Source organism: Myotis lucifugus, unplaced genomic scaffold, assembly GCF_000147115.1.
Source record: "Myotis lucifugus unplaced genomic scaffold, Myoluc2.0 scaffold_26, whole genome shotgun sequence".
Taxonomy (NCBI): domain Eukaryota; kingdom Metazoa; phylum Chordata; class Mammalia; order Chiroptera; family Vespertilionidae; genus Myotis; species Myotis lucifugus.
Genome location: NW_005871074.1, coordinates 1,302,199 through 1,314,856, shown reverse-complemented (window position 1 = coordinate 1,314,856; position 12,658 = coordinate 1,302,199). Strand labels below are relative to the sequence as shown.

At 43.3% G+C, this 12,658-nt stretch overlaps 2 long non-coding RNA genes across 2 annotated transcripts in view; both read right to left on the bottom strand.

Annotated features, from left to right (window-relative positions):
* The window catches only part of LOC106696706, a 22,063-nt gene extending 10,077 nt beyond the window's left edge, over positions 1 to 11,986 (bottom strand). Inside the window, exons 1-2 of the long non-coding RNA XR_002828589.1 lie at positions 11,814 to 11,986; positions 11,220 to 11,376 (exon numbers count right to left, since the gene is read on the bottom strand). This is a non-coding gene — a long non-coding RNA (uncharacterized LOC106696706). The remainder of the gene's footprint in view (positions 1 to 11,219; positions 11,377 to 11,813) is intronic.
* LOC111825434 lies at positions 4,023 to 8,095 on the bottom strand. Its single transcript, XR_002828590.1, has 3 exons — positions 7,639 to 8,095; positions 7,341 to 7,461; positions 4,023 to 4,406 (listed from the first exon to the last, which is right to left on the bottom strand). It is a non-coding gene; the product is annotated as an uncharacterized LOC111825434 (long non-coding RNA).
* Positions 11,987 to 12,658: the final 672 nt, after the last annotated feature.

Here is a 12,658-nt window from a genome sequence, read left to right as displayed (position 1 = left end):
ATCAGGCAGGCAGACAGATAAGCAGTTAGGAGCCAGCAGTCCCAGATTGCAAAAGGGATAGGATGGGGCCTAAACCGGCAGTCGGATATCTCCCGAGGGTCCCAGATTGGAGAGGGTGCAGGCCAAGCTGAGGGGCACCCCTCTGCCCTGTGCACGAATTTTGTGCACCGGGCCACTAGTATAAAATAAAAGCGTAATATGCTAATTAGACTGAACGTACTTCTGGATGAAGCCAGGGCTGAGAGGGAAGCCTGGGTCCCAGGTGCCAGAGGGAAGCTGGTGCTGGCAACTGGGGGTAGGAAGGCCTACTCTTGCACGATTTTCGTGCATCGGGCCTCTAGTGTATATATAAAAGCCTAATCTGCAAATTGTCCCCTCAGGAGTTTGGCCAGGAGACCAGCAGCTCGATCGCTCACTATGATGTGCACTGGCCACCAGGGGGCAGCATGGAACATAGGAAGGCCCCAGCCAGCAGCTGGAAGGCCCCAATCAGCCCTGATTGCCGGCCAGGCCTAGGGACCCTACCCATGCATGAATTTCATGCACCAGGCCTCTGGTATATATATAACATAAGTGTAGCTCATGGAATAAAAGAGGTCTTTGTTCATCCATGATCAGAAAGGCGGGAAACAAGAAACTCTGGGACTCCAGACATAGAAACCATGACTCAATACCATTAGGTCTTTGTCACTTAGTCTCTCAGTGTCTGTCCTCATCTCTCTCAGCTCCTATTCTCGCAAATATTGTTTCTTCTTTGTATGTTACCTTTCTTCTCTCTTAGCCAATCAGCGTCTTCCATGAAACTGTAGCAAGAGCTTTGGAACTACAAGGAAAAGAGTCTTCCCACCTAAGACTTCAGTTAGAAATATTCAAGGTTTGGGCTTATGTTCATACTCTTTGAGAAGCAGGAGAGGCAAAAGAAAATATTGCACCAATTTACATTCATTACATAATGTAGAGCCAGCCACTCTTAGGAATACTTAGTAGCCCCAACCCCAAACTGGGGAGTCAGGCATGCTCAGCAGTAAGAGATGGGTTGTGGTCAAGGCCAAGTAGAGGTCAAGGAAGAGAGCCAAAGTACAATGGGAGAAAACCAAGGAAACCCTCCATAGAGTGAGTCAGCCTGGGACACTGCTGAGGATACATACAGAGGTTGCATTCAAGGAACAGCTGGAATTCCTTCAGAGCTCCTCCTGTGAAAGCCACAGGATGGTGTCAACTTAAGATTCCCTCAGAAATGCCTTCACCGAGCTATGATTTAATGCAGTGCTCTCAGTTTTTATCAAGAATTCAGACAAGAAATGGCATTTAAGAAACATTTTGTGGTCTTCAGAAAATCCACAACAGAATACATTGTTCTTACCTCTTATGTAATGAGCATAATATTCTGCCCACAATTTAGAGCCAGAGAAATATCTGTCTCTCCAGGCATACGTGTGCTGATTTTTATCAGACAATATGAACTATACAGCGTGTTTCCCTTTTTGCACTGGCCCCTGCAAACCGTAAGTTAAATTCGGTGCTTCATTGTTCCAATATCACCCTAGGTTCTTGGATGCCTTCTAATAAGTTCTGATTTTCCTTTCTGTCTTGACCCACCTTAGTGGCATTTTTTCTAACTTTTTAATTGGGAAATAGAGTACACATACAAAGACAAACAGCACAATGATGACCTCAAGATAAATACCCATATAACCACTACCCAGGTCAATAAACAAGAATTTCCAGCATCCCAAAGTCCTTTTTGTCTTCTTCCCAAAAACCATGCATCCCCTTTCTCCACCATTCCTTCCTTATTATTCTGACTGCTTTGCTTCTCTGTATATTCCCATTCCTCAACACTATAAGTTTAGTTTTTTTCTTTTAACTTCACATAACTAGAATCACTCAATGTGTATTCTTTTGTGACTGGCTAATTCCACACAATATTACATTTGAGTATATATACAATCCCTTATTGTTTATCTTTTCTGTTCATTTTTTTCATATCTGTATAGTATGCCATTACATGGCTAAATCACAACTCTATTTTGCTACTGATAGACATTATCTGTTTATTTCATTTTCTTGAATTACTAAGGTGGCTGAGTACACCCATGTTTATGGGTCATTTGGAGTCTTCTCGTTGAACCATCGTTTTTAATTCATCTTTCTGAACCAAGGAAATGGACTCTCCCCTAGAGCCTCCAGACGGAACACAGCCCTGCCAACACTTTGACGTTAGCCAGTGAGACCGATTTTAAAGATAATAAATTTATGCTGTTGTAAGCTACTAAGTGTGTGGTAATTTGTTAGAGTAGCAACAGGACATTAATACACAAGGAAAGGGAAGAAGGCTGCTTAGATACTTAAAATAGCTTATATTTTTTAAAATGTAAAGATATATTTGCATTATTAACACATTACAGCATTGTCCATTTTCCAAATTTAATATCCCATCATTTAAAGTAAAAAATGATTTCTAAAACTGAGGTATAATTTATGTACAGTGATATGTACAGATCTTAAGTGTATAATTCGAAGAGTTCTGACAGATGTCGACATCTGTGTAAACAACACCCAACTCAAGATATAGAATATTTCCACTCCTCCAGAAATTCCTCATGTCCCTTCCTAGTCATTCCCCAACCCCTCCCTGCCTCCACCACCCAGGAAGCCACTGATCTAACCTCTATTTCCATAGATTAGTTTTCTCTCTTCTAGAACTTCAAATAAAAGAAACACACAATATCTACTTTCCTGTGTTTGATGAGAATGCTCACTTTGAAGTTAAAGACTCCAGTGCAAATTCTGGTTCTTCCACTTACCAACTCTGTGAACTTGACAAAGTGCCAGGCTTTCAGAGGCTGTTTCCATTGAGAACATAGACTTCCCACCTCAGAGCTGCTATGATGACCAGAGAGCATATGATAAAACGGTATGTCATTTCTCAAATGGCATATGCTTATTTCCAACTCAAAACAAAAATTGGATGCTAACCATCTTTGGGTAATGGTATAATAAGTGACTTTTTAAAATACATACATATATATTTATCTCAAATTTGTATTACCATATATTCTTTTTAAATTAAAAAAATCATTTTAAAATAAATTAGCACAGGAATATTAATGAACTATTTTATATCACAACCCTTTCTTTATTAGATTTTTGTTTTAATGTTCTGTTTCAATGAATAATCATAATCTTCAAATATGTACTTGTGCAAATCATATCAATTATGATATCACACTTCTAACTTGACCATCCTGTCATCAGCTAGCCCAAAATGTCCCTGTTCTGGTAGCAGGATTTTACAGCCTCCATCTCTCTACCACTTAGAACTGTTTTATTTTTAATTTTTTATGTATTGATTTTAGAAAGAAAGAGAGAGAGAGAGAGATTTGTTGTTTCACTTATTTATGCATTCATTCATTGATTCTTATTTTTATGTACCCTGACCAAGGATTAAACCCATAACTGTGGTGTATGGGAACAATACTATAACCAACTGAGCTACCCAGCCAGGGCAACTGAGAACTGTTTTTAGAATTGGATACTAATTGCACTTTTACAAAAATGAGTTAGCTTCCATAAACTACACAAATAACTGATTGTTAATGATACCAATCAAATGTTGACTATTTTACTAGAACTTTACCCTTCATAATTTACAAAGTGCTATTATAGACCATCCATAATGACAGAGGACTACCACGTGATAGAATCGTCAGTAGCTACAACCAGTGGGTGTATGTTTAATATTACGAACCAAGATGGAATGACTTCCTACAACTGGTCTATGCAACCATTCCCATTGCCTCTGTGACGAGAGGAAAAAAGCAAGAAATAGAGAGATAAAGACATTGCCAGGAAATTTAATAGGGAGCAGTAGTTGGTATTCACAGAAATTACCCCATAGAACAAACCTCTATGTCGGAATTGCACAGGTTGGTGCAGTAGCGAACTTAAATAGGAGCAATACAATAATAGTTTGCATTTATTGAGTGGTTACTACTTGCTAGGCACTATATTAAGTAACTTTATAAACATTAATTCTTCCATTTCTCACTACCACCCTCTGAGATCAGGGCTATTGCGCCCCATTTAACAGAAGGCCACTTACTTGGCAGCACCACATGGCCTCAGAGCCATACTCTCGATCGTTACACCGTGCTCACTCCCTAATGATGGCTGGAAAACGACTGCATTTCAAGCTTGAATTGTAAGCAATTACAGTAGAAAAGACTCAACATTCTCATGAAGCCGTGTGTGAAAAAGACATGATTATTCAAACACATCCCTGTGGAGAATGCGTAATTACCTGGGATACTCAAGAAGATCAAAATATACAAACTCAGAACAACGAAAGAAGCAGCTGCAGGCAGGATGAAGAGGCAGTCGGTCTTAGAAGTAACCCCAATGCCCTGTGGGAAAGTAGTGTAGTTACTACGAGAAGTCATGTTATTCTCTCTACTTAAATTAAGAATTTAGCAAATAATTTGTAGTTCATTCCATAGTCCAAGTTTGTTACTCTCAGTTCATCCTTTCTGCTATCGTTTTAAATTCCCAAATAAAGGATCGACTTCCAAGGCTTATTGGAGTCCAGGATCAGACAAAGGTGAACTGAGCTCACTTAAAGAAGTACACCCTGACAAAGTTTATTTCCACCTGAGTGCGCAGCTGTGGGTCACTTTTGCACCATATCTCTTTGATCCCCACAACAGGAGAACAACAGGACAGATACTATTATCCGCATTTCATAAGGAAGAAATAAAGCGGCCCAGAGATGTGAAGGGATGTACCTAACACCAGCCAGCAAGTCCGAAACCTGCGACTAGAATCTCGGCTTCTCCATTTCTTCTCTAATCCTGACCCATTTTAGTGACAACTTTCCAGATGTATTAATAAACCAAAAATCTGGCGTGAGTGGTGAAACGTTCTGAGTGGACTGAGATAAGAAGGTAGAGCTTCTAGATAAACTTAGAAATGAAGGTAGAGCTTCTAGAATAACTTGCCATGTTTTTAGCACTTAGAATGTACAAGAAAATTTGCAAAGTGATATATATAGGATGTCCCCCAAAAATGTATACACACTTTGAATAATTATAAAGATAGTATTTATTAAAATACATTTCATTTTCAAAATTAAGCTATCAGCTGTTAAGATGTGTATATATTTTGGGGGAATATATATACATATACATATATACATACATATGCATATATATACATATATCTATAATAATAAAAGCATAATATGCTAATTAGACTTGACATCCTTCCAGACGTCCTTCTTTCCAGACAAAGCTGCAGAGAGCAGGGGCCGCGGCAGAGGCGGCAGGCGGGGCCAGGGCCAAGGCCCTTGCATAAATTTTGTGCATCGGGCCTCTAGTATGTGTGTATGTGTGTGTATATATATATATATCCTCATCTATCCTTAAACCATCCCTATAGGAATATATTATTAGCTCTATTTTACAGATAGGGGAAGTGAAGGTTAAACAGGTTAACTTACCAAGGTAACAGTCTGAATCCTATGTAACAGGAGCTGTGTGCTCAGATCCAAGCTCAGCCCAGCCTAACGCTTCCGCAGACATGGGAACTTCAGGCTGCTCTCAATGATGTGAGCTGACAACCTGTGCTCAGCGTACCTCTCCTGCATGCTGTCCACTTTCCCTCTCCCCTAACCTGCCGGCCCTGAACTACGAGGCTATTTGTTTGTACAAGTGTTCACTTTGATGCAGGCAATCCCTCCCGTCCTCTGGGAGGCCAGTGTTCTGATGCTTTTGTGATATCCCACTCTCTCAATTCAGAAGGATCTGAATAAGCCCACGTTTATTCCCCGTGTGGGAATGTTTACTGGAACTCACAGTGGGACACACAATTTAAGAAAAACAATGCTTGCCTGGCCAGTGTGGCTCAGTGGTTGAGTGTCAATCTCTGAACCAGAAGGTCATGGTTCAATTCCCGGTCAGGGCACATGCCCGGGTTGTGATCTAGATCCCCATTGTGGGGTGTGCAGGAAGCAGCCAATCAATGGTTCTCTCTCATCATTGATGTTTGTATCTCTCTAGCCCTCTCCTTTCCTCTCTGAAATCAATAAAAATATTTTAAAAGAAAAATATAAAGAATGATTTAATATAATATTTTGAAAAAATCAAAGTTAATGTAAAAATATTTATTTTAAATAAAGACGGGAGATCCTCCCCACATCTGCACCACTCACCCCACCCCCTCACCTAGCCTCAGTCCTGTCGGATCCTGGCTATGTTTAAATTATTGACATTCTGTTCATCGTGAATGTTTTTTGCATTGATTTTTTTTAAATATGGTACTAAAACATTATTTATCCTGATGACAAAGGGGTTTTATTTGAGTCCCCTTAAATTTTGTACCCAAGGCCTCCCTTGCCTCACCTTATCCCAGTCCAGGACTGAGTATATAAAAGACAGAATTGCAGACAGTAGGCTCCAACTCCCAGTTTCCCCATGTCCTTCCCTGTCTCTCTTTATGTTAGTTCAGTGGTTCTCAACCTTGGCTGCACATTAGAATCACCTGGGAATCTTTTTAAAATCCTGATTTCTGGGCCTCATCCTCCAGAAATTCTGTTTCTTTGTTACTAATGTTGTGGCCTCACCCCATAACAAAGAAACAGAATTTCCGGAGGATGAGGCCCAGAAATCAGGATTTTAAAAAGATTCCCAGGTGATTCTAATGTGCAGCCAAGGTTGAGAACCACTGTGTTAGTTTGCCATGTCAGCCGCACCAAATAAGTGACCGCCACATGCACTCAGGTACCTAGCGGAGCCGTGAGGAAGGAGGAGCGTCTCTCCGCCGGGCGGCAGAGCCAGAGGAAGGCTTTGGCTGTGTTTCTTGCTCTTTCTCACAGGACACTTATTCCATCAGCTAAGCACTTTGCCGCGAGGGAAATTCCTACCTTTGACACCCTCCAGTCAGTGTTGACATGTAATTTTAATTATTGAATTCCTATCACTATTTCTCTAAGACAGGGGTTCTCGGTCTGTAAAAAACTAATCCCTGTGCCCAGGCTGCTTCCAAGATCCATTATGTCAGTGTCTCGCGAGGCAAGAGCCTGGTGTCCGCAATCTTTACAGCCTCCTGGTGAGGCGGTGTGCAGGCAAGGTTGGGAACCATTGCTCCAGTGCATGGCTGACTTTTCCTTTTCCTCTGTCGGAGGGTTTTCCTTGTGGTCCCTCCAGAGGACATCAGCCAGGGCTCCAGGGGCGGAGGGAGCCGCATTCAACCCCTGGCTTTCCCACAGACTAGCTTTGTCATCTTCACAAGATACTTGATTTTTGTTTCCTCAGCTGGACCCTGGGGATAGAAACAGTATTTACACCGTGGAGTTGTTTGAAGGAATCAAGCCGAGGCGTCTGAGACACCGAGCCCAGCGCTTGGTGCGTGTGCCTGCATGCACGCTCACGGGGAGCTGTTAGCGTGATGAGTTATGAATCCATCCTGCCAACAAAATGGCAAGGAGCCAGTGAATAAACAGATAAAGGTGGAGCTGCTCTGTCGGGAGCCCGTGGCGGGGCGACACTCAGACCCCACTCTCCTTCCCAGGGTGCTCTGCAGAACCCCGAGGGGCTCTGGGAGGTAATTTGAAGATCACTAGTACATAATGACATCACGGACCCAATTTTACAGTTTGGAGTGGCTCTTTCTGCCTCAGCACTCCTGTCGCCCATTTCAGATCTCTCTTCTGGTGGCAGGCATCGGCTGGCCAGGTTCAGGGCCACTCTGCGGCCACAGGACCCAGGGCTGCTTGGCCCAAGTGGCCTCCGTGGCCTCAGGCTTATTTGTGGAGTAAGCCGCCGAGTTCACGGACCCACCGAAGGACGTTGCTCTAAATGCCCAGTCCCCTGGCTGGTGAATGTCCGTTTGGCTTCGAGGTGTGTGGTGGCGGCTGGAGGCTTGAACGTGTTTCCTGTTGGAAAGCAGAAGGGTATTGAAGTGCCAGGTGGGGGAGGATCCCGAGGGCATCCAGGCGGGGAGAGGACGCTCCCTCTGGGAAAGAGCGGTTGCCTTTGTTCCCACCTGAGAGTGGCTGTGCTCTCTATTCGTTTCGTGGGCAGTGTTGATTGTTTCACCCCAATGAGTCCAAAGTCTCGGCCCAGTTGAGAGACCCTGGCCAGCCTCGGGCTGACTCCGAAGGGGAGGCAGAAGGGTTAGACGAGGGCCAGTGTGGCAGGTTGGCTGGGCCTCAGAATCGTCTGTACCACGAAGTTGAAGTTGGCTGTGGATCCTCTTCCCTGAGAGAGGCCGCTCTGGGTCCTGCTGGCCCATGTGTTACTCCCATCAGAGCAAGATTTCTCATAGCTGTCCCCATTTTCCTTTCTTCCCACCAATCAAGTGTCTTTCTTTTTTTGCAGAAAGGGGCACTCCTTGAACCGAGCTAACTGCTGAATAAACTACCCGATAGTAAGAGTGTTTTGTTTTTTCCTCCCCCGAGCCCATTTCCAGGCCTGTGTGGGAAGAAAGGTGATATTTCACGCCAGCCTGAGTGGGAAGTGTATGCCTCGATTGTTCTTTAGAGAAGCTATTTTAGTGAGACGCGTAGTCGTTGGGCTCTTTAATTGCAGGTAACAGAAGCCAACTTGTGGCGGCTGCAGCCACAGAGAGGAATTTATTATAAGGATAAAGGAGCATCTCATGGACGCGACGACAGGAGTGTGGCCAGGCCTCAGGAAGGAACTGAGGCCTGGAGAGCTGCCAGGACACCTCCGCGTGTTTCATCTCTGACGCTTCCCATGTGTGCTCTCTTTGTCTCTCTCGCTAACTGGTTTTCACTGCCTCTGTCCACAGGGAGAAACGCTGCTGTCACTCAGAGGGTACGCTCTTCACCTCTGCCCAGGATGACTAGTGGCTTTCAGTAAAGATTCATGGGAAAAAGAACCTGGTGGGTCAGATTCCCCCAGCGATGGTCTGTGGACAGATGGCACAGTGGCCGTCTTCTCATCCAAGGTTTCCAGATCTGGCTGATGATTAGAGTCCCTAGTGGGAGATTTTTGCTTTTATTTTTACATACAGACCCAGGTTCCACCTTAGAATCTATAGCAGTAGGAGCTGGGACTCTGCACTAAAAATTCCTCCAGAGATTCTGATGATAAATGAGATTTGAGAGCCAATGAAACCCAAGTCTTAGGTACCCATTAATCTTTCTCCTAAGGACTCATGAGAGACTGCCTTTTAAGCTGTCTATTTGTGGAGGCTATTACTATAGGGCTGGAATGCACAATTCATTTCAGTGCAAATATAGGTGAGTGGGATGGGGAACTCCCTACCCCACTGAGCACTTGCAGAAGAACCAGTCTAGTGGAAATCTGAGAAGCCGGCTAGAGCTGGATCTAACATCACTGTTCTTAAAGGCTTCATGTTCAGCACTTTTAGACAAGATTTCAAGAACCGTGCTTACCAGGTGAAATCTGGCTGAGTGTTAGCCAAGCAGATGATACAGCAGTGTGGGCCAGTGTGAGTCAAGAACAGGTTAGAACCTAGGGCTTCAGAATGAGGAAAAATAGAACTCTGCTGGGAAAATGCAATCGTAGAGAATCAAGTTGTGTTTTATGTTCCCACATTTTTATTTCTCACACAGGCTGATACCTAAACTATCACCCCTTGTAATGTCTACTGGCTTGTTCTTTAAGACTGAACTTGTGTCTCCACTGAGAGAAAGCCTTCTCTGACTCCTCAGTCCCCTAATCGTCGCTTCTGCCCCTATAATACCCTCTGCATACCTTGACCACATAGTGGGTTGTACTCGTTTTACTTCTCCATCGCCTCCACTTGATGATGGGGAGTTGGCACTTCGGTACCTAAACCTACATGAGGGTTGGCATGAACTGTCCTACTGAACTGATGTGGGACATGCCTGCTAATTTGGCCCCTGGCAGCCCTTCTGTCCCTCACATCCCCTTAGTCCCATAGTCAAAGCCATTTTGCTTTTGCCAACAATCTCAATACCATTCCAGGTTCTGGGAGTACTCATCCCTTAATCATGGAAAATTTAGGGAGCCCTGCATCCAGTGTACCATGCTAGTATGACACCCTGATGAATCTGGAAGATGTTTTACTTGTGTTTTACTCTACGATACTCTAGCTCAATCAGCCATACTTCACTAGGCATGATTCAGATATTACCTCATTTAATTCCCACAACAAGCCTACAAAGAATGCTTCATGGGAAAAACTGGGAGTCAGAAAGGTTAAGTAACTGACCTAAGCCACACCACCAGTAAGTGTCAGAACCAAGATCAAAACCCAGATGTGACCCAAAACCTTATGCTCTTAAACACCAGGCTGCACTTGAGTTCTTTTTTAAACTTACAGTCAGTTGCTTAGTTAACTAGTTACTTTATATAGCTGGTTATCATTCCCTGTGTATGCCTCATAGCTGAGTGTCTGCCTCATTTTCTCAATTAGAATAAAATAGTATTTGTTGGCTGAATATAATCAATATAATTATATTGATCTGAACTAAAAAAAAAATGAGTGCCTAACCTTCTCTTATTGGTTATCAAGTACAGAATGATTTCCTAGACGTAGCTATTTGAAAGTTTCCAACAGAATGTAAACCTAGGCCTATTTGCATGTCATCCACTTGCCATGGCTGAGGAAAAGATTTCTCATAGCTGTCCCCATTTTCCACAAGATATTCCTGAACTTCAAGGAAGTCCAGTGTGCTGATTTAGAAGTGGCCCTACACAGTAGGGTCTGAGAATACTTACCAAGAGAGGTGATGGAGCCAGCCACAGCTCTCAGAATAGTCATAACTGAGTCACAAAAGAACCACACAAGCTGGGCCTGAAATTGGGCCGTTAGGGGAGGGCACAGTATACAAATTTCCCAACATGCCAGCTACATATCTGACAGCCCACATAAGAAAACCTTCTTCTTTGGTCTTAAAGGAGGGGTTCTAGGAGACATGCGAGTTCTACAGGATATCAGAAATGGTTTGCATCAATGACAAGTGGGGAAGTCGAATACTAAATTTTAAATAAACCATAATTATGCAGCCTCTCCTCACTGAAATGTGGTTCAAATGCTAGAAACCTAGAGATGAACTTGGACCTAAGAGTAGAATCAACCCCACCTATACCGACAAAAGACATGAAACGTAGACTGCAAGGGGGCAGGGGCAGGCCTCTCTCTCCAGAGGCTGCACTAGTCCAGAGCCTTACAGAGATGACATGTACCAGGCAGATACATGACCCTACCTTTGGGAAAAACAGAGGGACAGGCTGATTCAAGCAGGCTCAGGTATCACCTTCTGAAAGCATAAAGTTTTCCTCCAGCTTCATGAGCAAACTTTTCATTCCAGATGCAAAGGGCAATACATCGAGGCTTCCTCCAAGGGCAGAAAACCACAGCAGCCTGCAGTGGGAAAGTGAAGCAACCCATAAGCATAAAGAACAGGTAACTGGCACCTTTGGCCCAGATTTTGAATGTGAGTGATGAGCAGGTGACAGAGGTACAGGTTGGGAGGAGGGAGAAGGGAAGGGATAGCCACGTGTTTGTTTCTTAATGTATCAACTCTAAATGCTGGACACACTCATAGCATATCCAGTAAGCTGGTAGAAAAGCAGTTCTGGAACTCAAAATAGAGGTCTGGGCAATAGATTTTAGGAACCATTAGCAGGGAGGTGAGAGTATCCTATGTGTCAGAGAAGACAAGAAATCAAGGTGAGGACCGAGGACATGAGCTTAGGGAAACATGCACTGGATGAGGCCTTCTGGTTACACAGTCCCCAAATTCCTCCCCTTCTTTCTACAGAGATTCCCCTCGGCCCTGAGAAATCCCTAATGCTCACCTTATTCTATTTCCTTCTACCTTGAACAGAAGTAGTAAATCTTCTCCCCAAACCTGACAGTCAGATAGAGCCTTGGAATAAATGACTTCACTCTGGTTTGTAAAAGGCCATAAAAAATGTTGCAGTAGAGTGATCTTTGAGTGGATTAATAACCTTTCTCCAGAATAAAGAACTGTGGTGTTTAAAACAACGTAAGATTCTTATTGCGTCCCATTAATCTGTATAGTTGAGGAAAAAAAAATACTTATGAGAATGGTTTAAATTGTTACGTTGGTACTTTATTACATCTAATTTTCAAAAGCTGCCCTTCCTTCTCTCCTCCCCACACACTAACTGGTAGAACAGAAGGAAGTTGCCTGTATGAGGAATGTAGGACTTAAAGCAAGTTTTATGACTTAAGGCCTATTTATTATATTTTACCTGTCTTTCCTGAATTTCCTGAACCATTGTTAAGTTATTGTTTGAAGTTCCCACATTCTTCTCCCTAGACACACAGAATGAACAAGAAGCCGTGGTCACTGCGTTCTTTATACATTTGGCGCAAGCTCGCAGAAGAGCCGTGTAATCACTGGGACACTCAGCAGAGCAAGCGATTGGGTTTCAGCTGTCTGCACTGGGAACTGTTTCCTAACATTATATATACCTAGCATGTGGGCAGTTTCAACACGGCTGGGGACTGAATAAGCACTAGACTGAGGTGGGAAGAATGCTAACCCAGGTTTCTTGACATTATCAGATAAAGGGAACTCAAGAGGCTTGGTGTTGGCTTGTTGACAGATAAGCTTTCTGACATTAATGCAGGTTGGTTTGTTTTACACTCCCCCTACAAAAGATTAACCCAGTTT